Source organism: Physeter macrocephalus, chromosome 3 (genome assembly GCF_002837175.3).
Source record: "Physeter macrocephalus isolate SW-GA chromosome 3, ASM283717v5, whole genome shotgun sequence".
In the NCBI taxonomy this organism is placed as follows: domain Eukaryota; kingdom Metazoa; phylum Chordata; class Mammalia; order Artiodactyla; family Physeteridae; genus Physeter; species Physeter macrocephalus.
Genome location: NC_041216.1, coordinates 14,292,590 through 14,304,607, shown reverse-complemented (window position 1 = coordinate 14,304,607; position 12,018 = coordinate 14,292,590). Strand labels below are relative to the sequence as shown.

General features: G+C 44.4%; 1 protein-coding gene across 2 annotated transcripts in view; it reads left to right on the top strand.

Moving 5' to 3' along the window:
• The window catches only part of ARID1A (AT-rich interaction domain 1A), a 72,127-nt gene that overhangs the window by 14,670 nt on the left and 45,439 nt on the right, over window positions 1–12,018 (top strand). The window lies entirely within an intron of this gene.

The window sequence follows — 12,018 nt, the reverse complement described above, 5'->3', positions numbered from 1 at the left end:
GGAGCGGCTGGGCCCGTGAGCCATGGCCGCTGAGCCTGTGCTCTGCAAAGGGAGAGGCCACAACAGTGAGAGGCCCGCGTACCGCAAAAAAAAACCAAACAAACAAAAACATGGCAAACAGATTCCCCTACTGCATGTAAATCAAGTTCCTACAGCTAAGTGATGTCACAGATACCTTTTTTAGTATAGAAGGAAAAACTTTGGCAGAATGTAAAACTGCACTTAGAGAAATTTAGAACCTTTTTATATGACCCATGCCAGACCAAGTTTGGAGTTATAGATAAAGTAAAAGGAATGGGGGAAAAGAGAGCTTTTTAAAGGAGAAGGCAAGGAGGCCTTAAAGTTTTTTTGGCTAGAAGCAGTTTTTGCCTTTGCCTTTTTTGTCTATTTTTGAGCAGTTATCTGTAAAGCAATTTAACATATGGAAGAGGGAGTAGTATTTTAGAAACTAGGTCAAAAGAACTAGGTGTGATTTAGAAGTGTTGTCTTTACTGAAAAGTTGATATATACTCTCCTGGGTAAAGCTCTGTTTGAAAGGCTATGTGACTCTTGCCTCTCCATGTATCCCTTAAGTGTACCATATCAATTCCTGATAAATGACAAATAGGTAGGGAAGAAAATGTCTAAACCTACTTAGTGCTTCATTCTTAACCTACTCAGTTGGGCTGTGGTCCATCCACAATAAGGTCCTTTCCCTAGTAGAAACACCAAAGGATGGTTTGTGGGAGGACATACTTTTTTCTGATGTCAACCCATAACACCTCGTGTGGGTAGTAAGGTCTGTATATTGTTAAGTTTTTAATTATTAAGCATATACTGGAAGGCAGTATACCAACCTGTTTTCCTTGTATACCATCAGGTTTTCTTGGACTTTGATCGTATGCCCCATTTCTCAAGAATTTTCAGGAAAAGAACTTTTTTTTAGCTCACTTAATTGTCCAGTCCTGTTACTGAAATATTATCTAATTTAAAGCATACAATAGTTGGGACTTGCCAGTGTAAGAAGTCTTGTGGCAAAACTTTTTTTGAAAAACCTTTGAGTACCTACCTACCATTTGGCAGTTGCTTACAGTAATGTAACAGCTACTTAATGAGCTGCTACAGTGTATCGGGCAACAGGATTCATAATGCCATGGAGTATTTTCTAGTAGGGAAAGATGCAAATAAATAATTACAAATAACTATATAATTATAATTGTAACTAACGCACTGGGGAAGTACTGCCTTCAGTAAATGGTTTTCCAGCTTTCATAAAGTAAATTTTTATTTATGATTACCTTGGCTAGTGGGTGACTTTGTACTGTTGGGCTCTTGGGATAGGTACCAGTCAGTTCTGATTCCCTTTCCCATCACTGCTCCAGGGTCAAGTGTTACAAGAAATTCTCCATCTCAGATTGGACTTGTAATGGGCTAGAGTCCATTGTTTCTCAGTGAGGCTCTTCTTTGTGTAGAGATGCATTGCAGGACATTTGGCATCCTGCTCCCCAGGTAATAAATGCCAGTAATACCACAGAATCGCTGTGATAACCAAAAGGTCACTTTCGTACATTTGTTTCCAAACACTTCTCAGGGGCTAGTATTGCCCTGGTTGAAAACCATTGGGCTTTACTGTCAGGATTCTTGGAAGGAGCTATGGAACAATTCCTTTGGGAGAACAGACTGAAAGTAGGTAGAGCTTGAGAACTGGGCTGGTCAACCCTTTTGGTGTCTAACGTGTGTGTGTGTGTGTGAGAGAGAGAGAGTGTTTGTTTTTAAGTTTTCTTTATTTTTAAAAAATATTTATTTAATTTTGGCTGCGTTGGGTCTTTGTTGCTGCACATGGGGGCTACTCTTCGTTGCAGTGCACAGTCTTCTCATTGCGGTGGCTTCTCTTTGTTGCAGAGCACAGGCTCTAGGCACGTGGGCTCAGTAGTTGTGGCTCACAGGCTCAGTAGTTGTGGCACACAGGCTTAGTTGCTCCGCGGCATGTGGGATCTTCCTGGATCAGGGCTCGAACCCATGTCCCCTGCATTGGCAGGCGGATTCTTAACACTGCGCCACCAGGGAAGTCCTGTATTCTTGTTTTTTAAGTGGGTATTTTGAAACTGCTGTCAGCTCCATTCTGCTTTTTCTCCTATTGAGTATGGAGAGAGGGAAGTAATTTATTTGGTTGTTAGTTAACTTCTAGTTGACCACTTTGGGTTTCTGGTCTTGAGTGTGTGGGACCAGACCTGGGTCTGGTTTCTAAGCTTTATTGCTTAGAAATTTGGGACTTGTGTAGGATGATAATAGCTAACATTTTGGGTGCTGGAGGATATAGCAATCAAACACAGACACATACCTTGTATTCTAGCCTTGTAGCTTATGTATTCTAGTCTAGGATGTAGACATTAAACAAGATAAATAAGTAAACTTTAGCATATAGTATGCTTAGTGATATGTGGTCAGGAGCAAAGTTAATCGGGGATCAACTATAAGAAGTGTGTAGGATTGAAATCTTAAATGGGTACACCAGGGGAGGCCAAATTGAAGTGATATTTGATGTGAGAGAGCTATACTAATACCTGAGAGAAGAAAGAGTATTCCAGGTGGAGAGATCAGTGAATACAAAGACTCTGAGGCTGGAGCATGTCCAGCTTGTTTGAAGAACAATGTTTTGTTTCATTTTAACATATTAACTTATTTCATTCAACCCTGAGGGTGCTACTACTGCCATCTCTATTCTGTTGATGTAGAAACTGAGGGACAGAGAAGTTGAAGGCATTGTGGAGGCAGAGCTCTTAGGACTTACTGTGTTGAACCAAAGCATTTCCTCTCAGCATGAAAGAGGTTAGGAATTGCCAAGACCTCTAGAATTCCACTTTCTCTTTCACAGTCCCCTTTCTTTTCCTCTTTTAAAGTAGGAAAGTTTGTTTTACACACGGATGTCTACCTTCCCGGAGTTTATGTTCTAGTCTAGGATACAGACAGTGTACAAGGTAAATAAGTAAAGCATATAGTATTGTTAGTAATAGGTGGTCAGGTGAACAAGACAGTTGGGGATTAAGTATAAGAATTTGGGAAATCTTGGCTTTGAGAATGCTGCTTATTTGGGAATCTGAGGTCCATTCCTGGTTTTTCTCTATTGGCCAGGCACTGCCCTCTTCAGACCACAGGTTGGCTAAGGAAGCTGAACGTGCATCTGAGTTCTAGAGTCATTCTGTGCTGGAGATGGGAGGAGATTTGGAGGGAGGCCATGCAGCCCAAATGCTCCCAGACTGGACATGAGAATTGCCTGAGGAGATTCCTGGCCCCATCCCAAAGCTGCTGATTCAGAATCTAGAGGGCAGGATTCAAGTGTGTAGCTGAGGAGGTTAGGGGTACAGCCTGATTAGTGCCTACCCCTCTCTCCCCAGTTGGTCAGAGAACTGGGATTGAAACCCAGGCATTCTCTCAGTCTAGTGTACTCTTTTCACCGTGTTGTAATGCTGCCTTACTCTTGAGATTAAAAAGTTGTAAACAAGGGGATGTTTAATTTTATCAAATGGCATTTCGTTCTTGTTTAATCATTGTCTTGGGGCCTTACTGTTTTATATATTATATCCCTGGGTTTTAAGTAGTACCTGAAGAATTCTTTCTCATGTGTCTTTCTTAGAGGCTTTTGTAATTCATTGGAAATTGGGAGAAATTGGTTAGCTAAGTTTGGTCTTCGGAAAAAGTGATCATCGTTTTTGGAAGAGCACTTTCTCTTTGGAAGGTGGCTAATGAAAGTGCTCTGGATGAGAAGAATTTTATCATTTGTTGGGGAATTTATTACTTTAATGCTCTACTTGCTGTATTTGAAGAGCTCTTTCAGGACCCAACGAAGAAATAAAGAAATGCCAGCCACCTGGTTGTGGTTTTTCTGTCACGCCTCTTCTGGGTGGACAGCTGCGAGGTGGTTATTACGGTTGGCTCTCATAATTTGTTTGAGTTTTGTGGAAGATTCAGTGACTTTTCCCCCTTTGGTCTCTTTTTTCTACCCTTAGGGAGTTTTTTTCTGATTTTCTGGTCTGGAAGGATGGAGCACAGTAGCCTAAATATCTCTGAGCCAGGGAGAGAGCCAGCATCTTGTCTTGTTCTCTGTCACTTTAGAGACAGTGTGGGTTGGAAGGTCCTGAGTCTGTTGTCAGGTTGCAGCCCCTCCTAGCAGTTTGGTCAGCTTGATGCTTCAGGTCATGTCTTTGAAATGGGCTTTTACTTAAGGCTGCAAAGGGGAATGTGCCCTGATCGTCAAGAATCATTTCTGTAAACAGAATAGGGTAGGTAGAACTTTTAATTGACTTTGGATTTTTTATTTATATTCAACTTGGACACTTACGGAACGTTGAAAGAATTTTTTTTAAAAACTGTCTCTTTCGGGTGGTAGTTGTAAACTAGTTGTTGGTAATTCCTCTCTCACCGTAGGCATATGACCAGTTTGTTGAGAACTGGAATGAACTAGAACTAAAATGAAAGAATTGTTTTCTGTCTCTAGTGAAGTAAAAAAATGGGGTGTGATTCTCAGGTTATGACTGTTAAGAAACATAGGCTGAGTGGGTTGATCTCCTGGGTCAGATGTTGGTATATCTGATGAGAGATTTTTATTTTCTTATCATCAGTATAGCTTCAGGAAATCAATTAATGATGTCTCTGGTGAGGCCAAATAGGAAGTGAAGAGTCTTTTATTATCCTGGGTCACATAAACAGTGGGCACATGACTGTTTAAATGCAAAACAAAAGGAAGGGAAGGAATCTCCTTATTTTAGGAGGCAGGGTCTGGGGATAGAACTAAACGCAGGTTTCTGGGCAGTTTTTCCTTGATTGGGGTTGGGCCCCTAGACCAGTCTTCAAAGCCATGAAGTGTACTGGAGGAGTGAGAAAAAACAGGATGAGGATACAGATGTCTGTGTGGCTGGGGAGGGGGCACTATGAGAATGATTTATGCTGGTCAGCTCATGTGTATCGGGGTGCAAAGGGTGGTTCTCTCCATGGAATCTACTCTGTCCTTCCTCAGATCTGAGTGTGGGGGCCACGTGGAGCTTGCGGGAAGCTGAGGGCACGTTGGTTGGGAGAGGCCTTAACTTTTGTATTTATCCCTCCCTGGAATGCTCCTCAATAGGGGAGAGTCCCATAGGGGAACTGGATCAACAGCTGCCGCCTGTCCCTGTAATCACAGGAAGCCAAGGCCGGGTGCCTTTGTATGGGAGCTCCACAGCCAGACAATAGTTTGTGCTGGCGGGGCCATGTGGCGAGTCACGTGACCTGGGGCTGTTTTCTGCCGGGGTCCTTACCCATCTGTTCTTTCGGCTCTTTCTGGGTTATCAGGCGCCAGTCCAAGTCCTCCCAGGCAGCCAGCTTCATGGCCAGAGATTACGAGCACTAACCTTCCTGGCAGGGGTGGTGTGGCTTCTCATTTATGCAGATTAGCCATGTGTTTCTCACTTCAAGGCGTTCCACAGGAAAAGCCTTTTCCTGTGTTTGGCTCTCAGTGGGCGGTTCCCAGCTTACTGTACTGGGACTCAGCAAGCAGCAGGCGTGCACGAGAGGGATCACAGTACACTGGCCCCCTCCCATTCCACCTCCAGTGCTACGTCACCACAACACAACCGCTTGAGCTCTCATACTGTTGGTGTCATTCATTCGGTGCCAAGATTGCTTTAAAAAATTCCCTTGGCCCCAGTTCAAACAGGAGTACAGCTGGGATGTGTTAGATTTTAGGCAGTCTGCCCTCAATTTGAGATGAGTTATAAATAGCAGTGCCGACTTCCTTAACTACCGCTCTCTGAGGTAAAATGCAGGTTAATTACTGTGGGAATCAATTAGGTGGTTCTTTTGGTTAAAGAGCCAGGGATGCTTTTTTTTATTGTTATTATTAAAAGTCATACAACATATCTGGCCAAGAATAAATTGAAAGCGCAATGAGTAAGAAATAATATTCTAGGTTTCTACTGGCCTCAACTAGTTGGCATTTAGGGTGACAGGACAAGTGGTAGTCAAGACTTCTGCTTTCTGATGGACACATTTTTGGCAGCCCAATCCATCTCTCTCCAGTCATGTTCTTGCTGGTCCTTGGGTACCAAATCTGGCTCCTTTGGTTTGCTACACCGTCACTTCCTTTCTGCATCTTTGGATTGGGACTGAAGCCTGGAACTTTCCTCAGTTGGACTTTTATTTCAAGAAAATTAAGAAGTTTCTCTTTCCTGGTGCCACTGCATGTGGTGTGGTGCATTTTGGTGAACAGTATCTCTCACTTTGAAGTTGGAGTCCCTGGCCCGGCATTCTCTGCTCTCTTCTCAATCAGTTGTGATCAGAAGTTGGAGAATTTGAAGTCCAGTGTGTTATATCTCAGCAACCCCTTAGGTCGTTATGGCTTTCCTTGGTGCAGTAAGAAGTTGTAAGGGATTCCATTAGCCCTCTGATCTGGAGGGGCTTTTAATTCCATTTGCTTAGAGCAGGGAAACTCTGTGCAAGTGGTTAGTCTGTAAGCTGTTTGTTCTGAATATATTCAAAGGGACCAGCCTGCTAGGCATCCTTGCCTTTGATGCCTAGGGAAACTGCAACTTTTGATGCATTTCATTTGGCAGGCAGTTTGTAACACGTCCAGTGATCTGGAAAGAGATAAGTGGTGAATAGAGATGGGGGTTTTCTTATGGCTCTTTTCCTCTTTTTTATTTTTATTTTTTATGAATGCAGGAGAGTATATAGCAGGGGGCCCGACTTCCCTGATCAAGGGGGCAGCATTTTCCTCTCAATTATGTGTCTTTGTGGCAGAGCCTTTGCTTTTGAAGTGTAATCACAGTAATCTACTCCTGTGGTTTCCCATTGAAGGGATTTCCTCTCTGTCTTTCCCAGAGTGGAATCTCTGGCTCTTTGGTGTTTCCCATCCTCTGCCTCTTCCTTGGTGCCTGCAGACTGCTGATACTGGTTTTTCTATCTTGTATGTAGTAGGGATTTTCCTGGTCTGAAATTGCTACTTTCCAAAAACTGATTAGTGAAGATTTAAGGCCCCTTCTCTGTTATGAAAGATTGGAAGGTGACATTTCATCTATAACTGCAAATCACAAATCTTTCACAATGGTTTTTTTTTTTTTAAACCCCACATTTGTTTATTTATTTATTTTTGGCTGTGTTGGGTCTTCGTTTCTGTGCGAGGGCTTTCTCCAGTTGCGGCGAGCGGGGGCCACTCTTGATCGCGGTGCACGGGCCTCTCACTATCGCGGCCTCTCTTGTTGCGGAGCACAGGCTCCAGACACGCAGGCTCAGTAGTTGTGGCTCACGGGCCTAGTTGCTCTGCGGCATGTGGGATCTTCCCAGACCAGGGCTCGAACCTGTGTCCCCTGCATTAGCAGGCAGATTCTCAACCACTGCGCCACCAGGGAAGCCCCACAGTGGTTTTAAATGTCAGAAGTGTGAGTTCAGTCCCTGCCTACCTCCCCTTCTGATATGAGCAGATGTTTAACTTTGACATGAGACCAGAGTAATCTGGTTGAACTGAATATATTTTAGTTGCTAAGCTGTGTATTCCGTTTATTGTAACCCTTTAGGGAAGGGGTCAGAAATCTGATGTCCAGGAAAGGGAAATGTCTTAATTTCATTTTTTAGAATAAGAATTTTTTTTTAACTTGCGTTTATTTTTAGTCTGCAAGGAATTTCTAAAGTTAATGGAAGAATCCTTGAATCCTTTAGTAGCTGTCCTCAATTGGGAGTGCAGGCACCCTGATGTGAGAGATGGGGCGGGGGTGGCGGGTGGCGGGGAGTAACTTGCTTTTAGCCTTTTGTTTTTAAGCAGTGTGTTTGTGGATGCCTGTGTGATTTGACGACCTCTCTGGTTATAGGAGAGAGGCACTTAAGGATGGCACTTAAGATTCTCCTCAGAGGTGTGCTCATTCTTCCTTGACTGTTTGTTCTACCCTCCCCTTTTCTTTTTCAGTTCAGTCCCCATTTTATTCTGCCCTCAAAGTCATAACCTGGTTTAGGGTTTAGGGGTGTCCCTGGCCCTTTGGCTAGGTGGTTTAATCTAGGCTTTCTTCCCATAGTATCCCCTACCCACTTCTTAAAGTAGGGCAGCCTGGCACAGTGAAGTTCCTTAGCCCTAGTTCTGCACTTGGGGTCTTTGGAGGGACTTTGAAGATAAAATACCTGATCTCCGATTTCCGAGAACTTAGTCTTGAGAGATGCAGTCAGTTAGCTGGACAACTAAGTGCTAAACCTATGATTCTGACTGATTTCACAATAGGACATTTAGAAGTGTGAAAGAACAGAATGTGCTAAAGAAGTGGGAAGTGGCTTCTTGTTGAAGGGGGGTTGGGTTTCTGCTGGTGGAAGCCATTGTGGACAGGAAGGCAGGGCAGGGTACTATTGCGGAGAGCTGGACATGTGGGAAGTCTGGCATGAGGCTGAAAAATGCGTAGAACCGGAGCACTGTGGCAGATTTTAGAGTCAGGCAGAAGCACTATTTATCGTTATTGGTAATAGCTACTATTCATTGGGCGTTTAAGTACCAGGCACTGTGTGAAGTGTGTTATGTGCATTTTATGTTCTTTTTGTTTTTGTTTTTTGGCTGTGTTGGGTCTTTGATGGTGCGCGTGGGCTTTCTCTAGTTGCGGTGTGCGGGCTTCTCATTGTGGTGGCTTCTTTTGTTGCGGAGTATGGGCTCTAGGCGCGCAGGCTTCAGTAGTTGTGGCACGTGGGCTCTAGAGCACAGGCTCAGTAGTTGTGACGCACGGGCCTAGTTGCTCCGCAGCATGTGGGATCTTCCCGGACCAGGACTTGAACCCGTGTCCCCTGCATTGGCAGGTGGATTCTTAACCACTGCGTCACCTGGGAAGCCCCAGTTATGTGCATTTTAGTTAAAGAATTGATGTGCCTGGGCTTCCCTGGTGGCGCAGTGGTTGAGAATCTGCCTGCTAATGCAGGGGACATGGGTTCGAGCCCTGGTCTGGGAGGATCCCACATGCCGCAGAGCAACTAGGCCCCTGAGCCACAACTACTGAGCCTGTGCGTCTGGAGCCTGTGCTCTGCAACAACAGAGGCCGCGATGAAGAGTGGCCCCCGTTTGCCGCAACTAGAGAAAGCCGCAGGCTTCAGTAGTTGTGGCACGTGGGCTCTAGAGCACAGGCTCAGTAGTTGTGACGCACGGGCCTAGTTGCTCCGCAGCATGTGGGATCTTCCCGGACCAGGACTTGAACCCGTGTCCCCTGCATTGGCAGGTGGATTCTTAACCACTGCGTCACCTGGGAAGCCCCAGTTATGTGCATTTTAGTTAAAGAATTGATGTGCCTGGGCTTCCCTGGTGGCGCAGTGGTTGAGAATCTGCCTGCTAATGCAGGGGACATGGGTTCGAGCCCTGGTCTGGGAGGATCCCACATGCCGCAGAGCAACTAGGCCCCTGAGCCACAACTACTGAGCCTGTGCGTCTGGAGCCTGTGCCCTGCAACAACAGAGGCCGCGATGAAGAGTGGCCCCCGTTTGCCGCAACTAGAGAAAGCCCTCGCACAGAAACGAAGACCCAACAGAGCCAAAAAAAAAAAAAGAATTGATGTGCTCAAGGTCAGACAGTGACAGAGTTAGGATTTGAACCCAAGTCTATCGATTTATTACTTTCTTTGCTCTTTCTGTTTGATACTGTACGTGATGTAGTAGGTAGGAAGTTTGAGGCTGTTGTTGAGCAGGGAGAGGTGAAAATGATTTGTGAGTATTGCTCTAGAACTGTGCAATCCAATATAACCACCAGCTACATGTGGTTATTTGAATTTAATTAAAAGTAAATAAAAAGAATTTAGTTCCTCAGTCACACTAGCCATATTTCAAGTATTTAATAGTCACACAACACAGAAAATTTTATTGGGCGGTGTTTCTCTAGATCACTGGTTCTCAGCTAGTAATATACATTAGAACTAGGGAATTTCCTGGCAGTCCAGTGGTTAGGACTCGGCACTTTCACTGCCGTGGCCTGGGTTCAATCCCTGGTTGGGGAACTAAGAACTAAGATCCCGCAAGCCGTGCGTTGCCCCCCGCCCCCCCCCCATACACGAATCATCAAAGGATCTTAAGGGGTTTAGGGGGAGGGAGCCCAAGCCTTTGTAGACCCACTAAATTGGAATCTCTAGGGAGAGGCCCAGGCATTTGTGAAGCTTCTCACATCTGATCTGTAGCCGTGGTTAATAGCTGCTGCTCTAGAAGCTGCATAGTAACCATGGTAATGACTGCCCCTTGTGTGTTGAGGAGATCTAGACTGACAGAGATACCCACAGTGGGCTGGTCTCTGTTCAACAAATGTAGTCTCTTCACCTGGGGGCCACATGGACAGCAGCTGCAGTCTAGGATAAGATGAGGATCTCCTTGTTATTTGTGGCATGATGTGGCTGTGTAAGCCCCTGAGCTCTTTGTAGGAGAGAAGGGTGCTGTTTTGGCTCCATTGCCAGGTGTATCTGGGAAAGACCACATGCTATTTATTACTCACTAGTTCGGTTGTTGAATTTGAACTTCCTAAACAGGCCCAAAAGAATCCACGTGGCTCCAAAGTTATGATCAGGAATGTTAAATTGGAGCTTCTGATACAGAGGCAGGTCTGGGCAAAAATTGTTTAGTTATGATTGTTGGAAATAGCACTAATATTGACGTGTAGTAGTGATTTGGGACACCGTTTTACTATGATTCTTGTAGTTTAGAAACTTGGAGGTTTCAGTGTTAACCTTTTAAGGTGAGATTTCAGCTGCAGCCTAAGAGAGAACTTCGTTTCTGTTTTTTTTCTGTTAGTATTTAGAAGAATAGTCTCTGGCTTTTTATCTTATCCATTTTCCTCATGACAGCTCGACTTCCTCATTATTATAAAACACTTAGGTAGTGTGCTGCAAAAAAAAAAAAAGTGTGTGTATATATATATATACGTATGTGTATATATATATGTGTTTATATATATATGAATGTGTATATATATATATATATATATATATATATATATATATATATACACACATACAGAGAACCAGTTGTTTGAGTGTTCCCCTCCCCTTATTTTGGAGGGGTTTGTGTTGTTGTTTTTTTATGGTTAGAATAATTTTTTTTTTTTTTTTTTTGCGTTACGCGGGCCTCTCACTGTTGTGGCCTCTCCCGTTGCGGAGCACAGGCTCCAGAAGCGCAGGCTCAGCGGCCATGGCTCACGGGCCCAGCCGCTCCGCGGCATGTGGGATCTTCCCGGACCGGGGCACGAACCCATGTCCCCTGCATCGGCAGGCGGACTCTCAACCACTGCACCACCAGGGAAGCCCCCGAATAATTTATTAATTATAGAATAATAGAACCAGAAGGGACCCTAGGTGTAATCTAGACCAGTGGTTCTTAAAGTATGATGGTCCCTGGACCAGCAGCATCAACATCACCTGGGAACTGCTATAAATGCATATCTTAGGCCCACCCCTCAACCTACAGAATCATACTCTGGGGATGGGTCCCAGCAGTGTGCGTTTTAACAAGCCCTCTGGGTGATTCTGATGCATTCTGAAGTTTGAGAACCACTGAATTCCTTAATATCTACTCCCCATCCCCAATTTAAGATTCAGTTTTCAAGTTTTACGTCGGGTCCAGGCCTACTCGGCAACTTGGGTGTATCTATTTAAGTGCTTAGAGATACTCCCTCCTTCCCTTCTCACCACCAATAGATATAGGTAGGCATCTCTGGGAGAGGAAAGTGTGCTGGGCCTCTGTTCTATGTAGCTCCAATAAGATAAAATTATGTCAGAAAGTGAATGAGTTGACTGATCCTGTTGCACCACAAAGAGCTGGAAGTTATGTTTGTAGCCAAATACCTATGAGCTTTGAGCTTCCATTATTGGTACCTCTGCATCTTGTTTTTTAGAGAGACATAATCTCTACCTGCCTTACACCCTCAAGCTCTTGAATATTAAAGGAGGTGAACTTCTCAGTTGAGTTGTACAAGGCTCTAAATAAATTCAGGGTCACAATTCCCTCAACAACTGTAACTTAGCTATGATGCCCAATTGGAAGAAAGCGTAAATTTGAGTCCTCGTGCCATAGCGC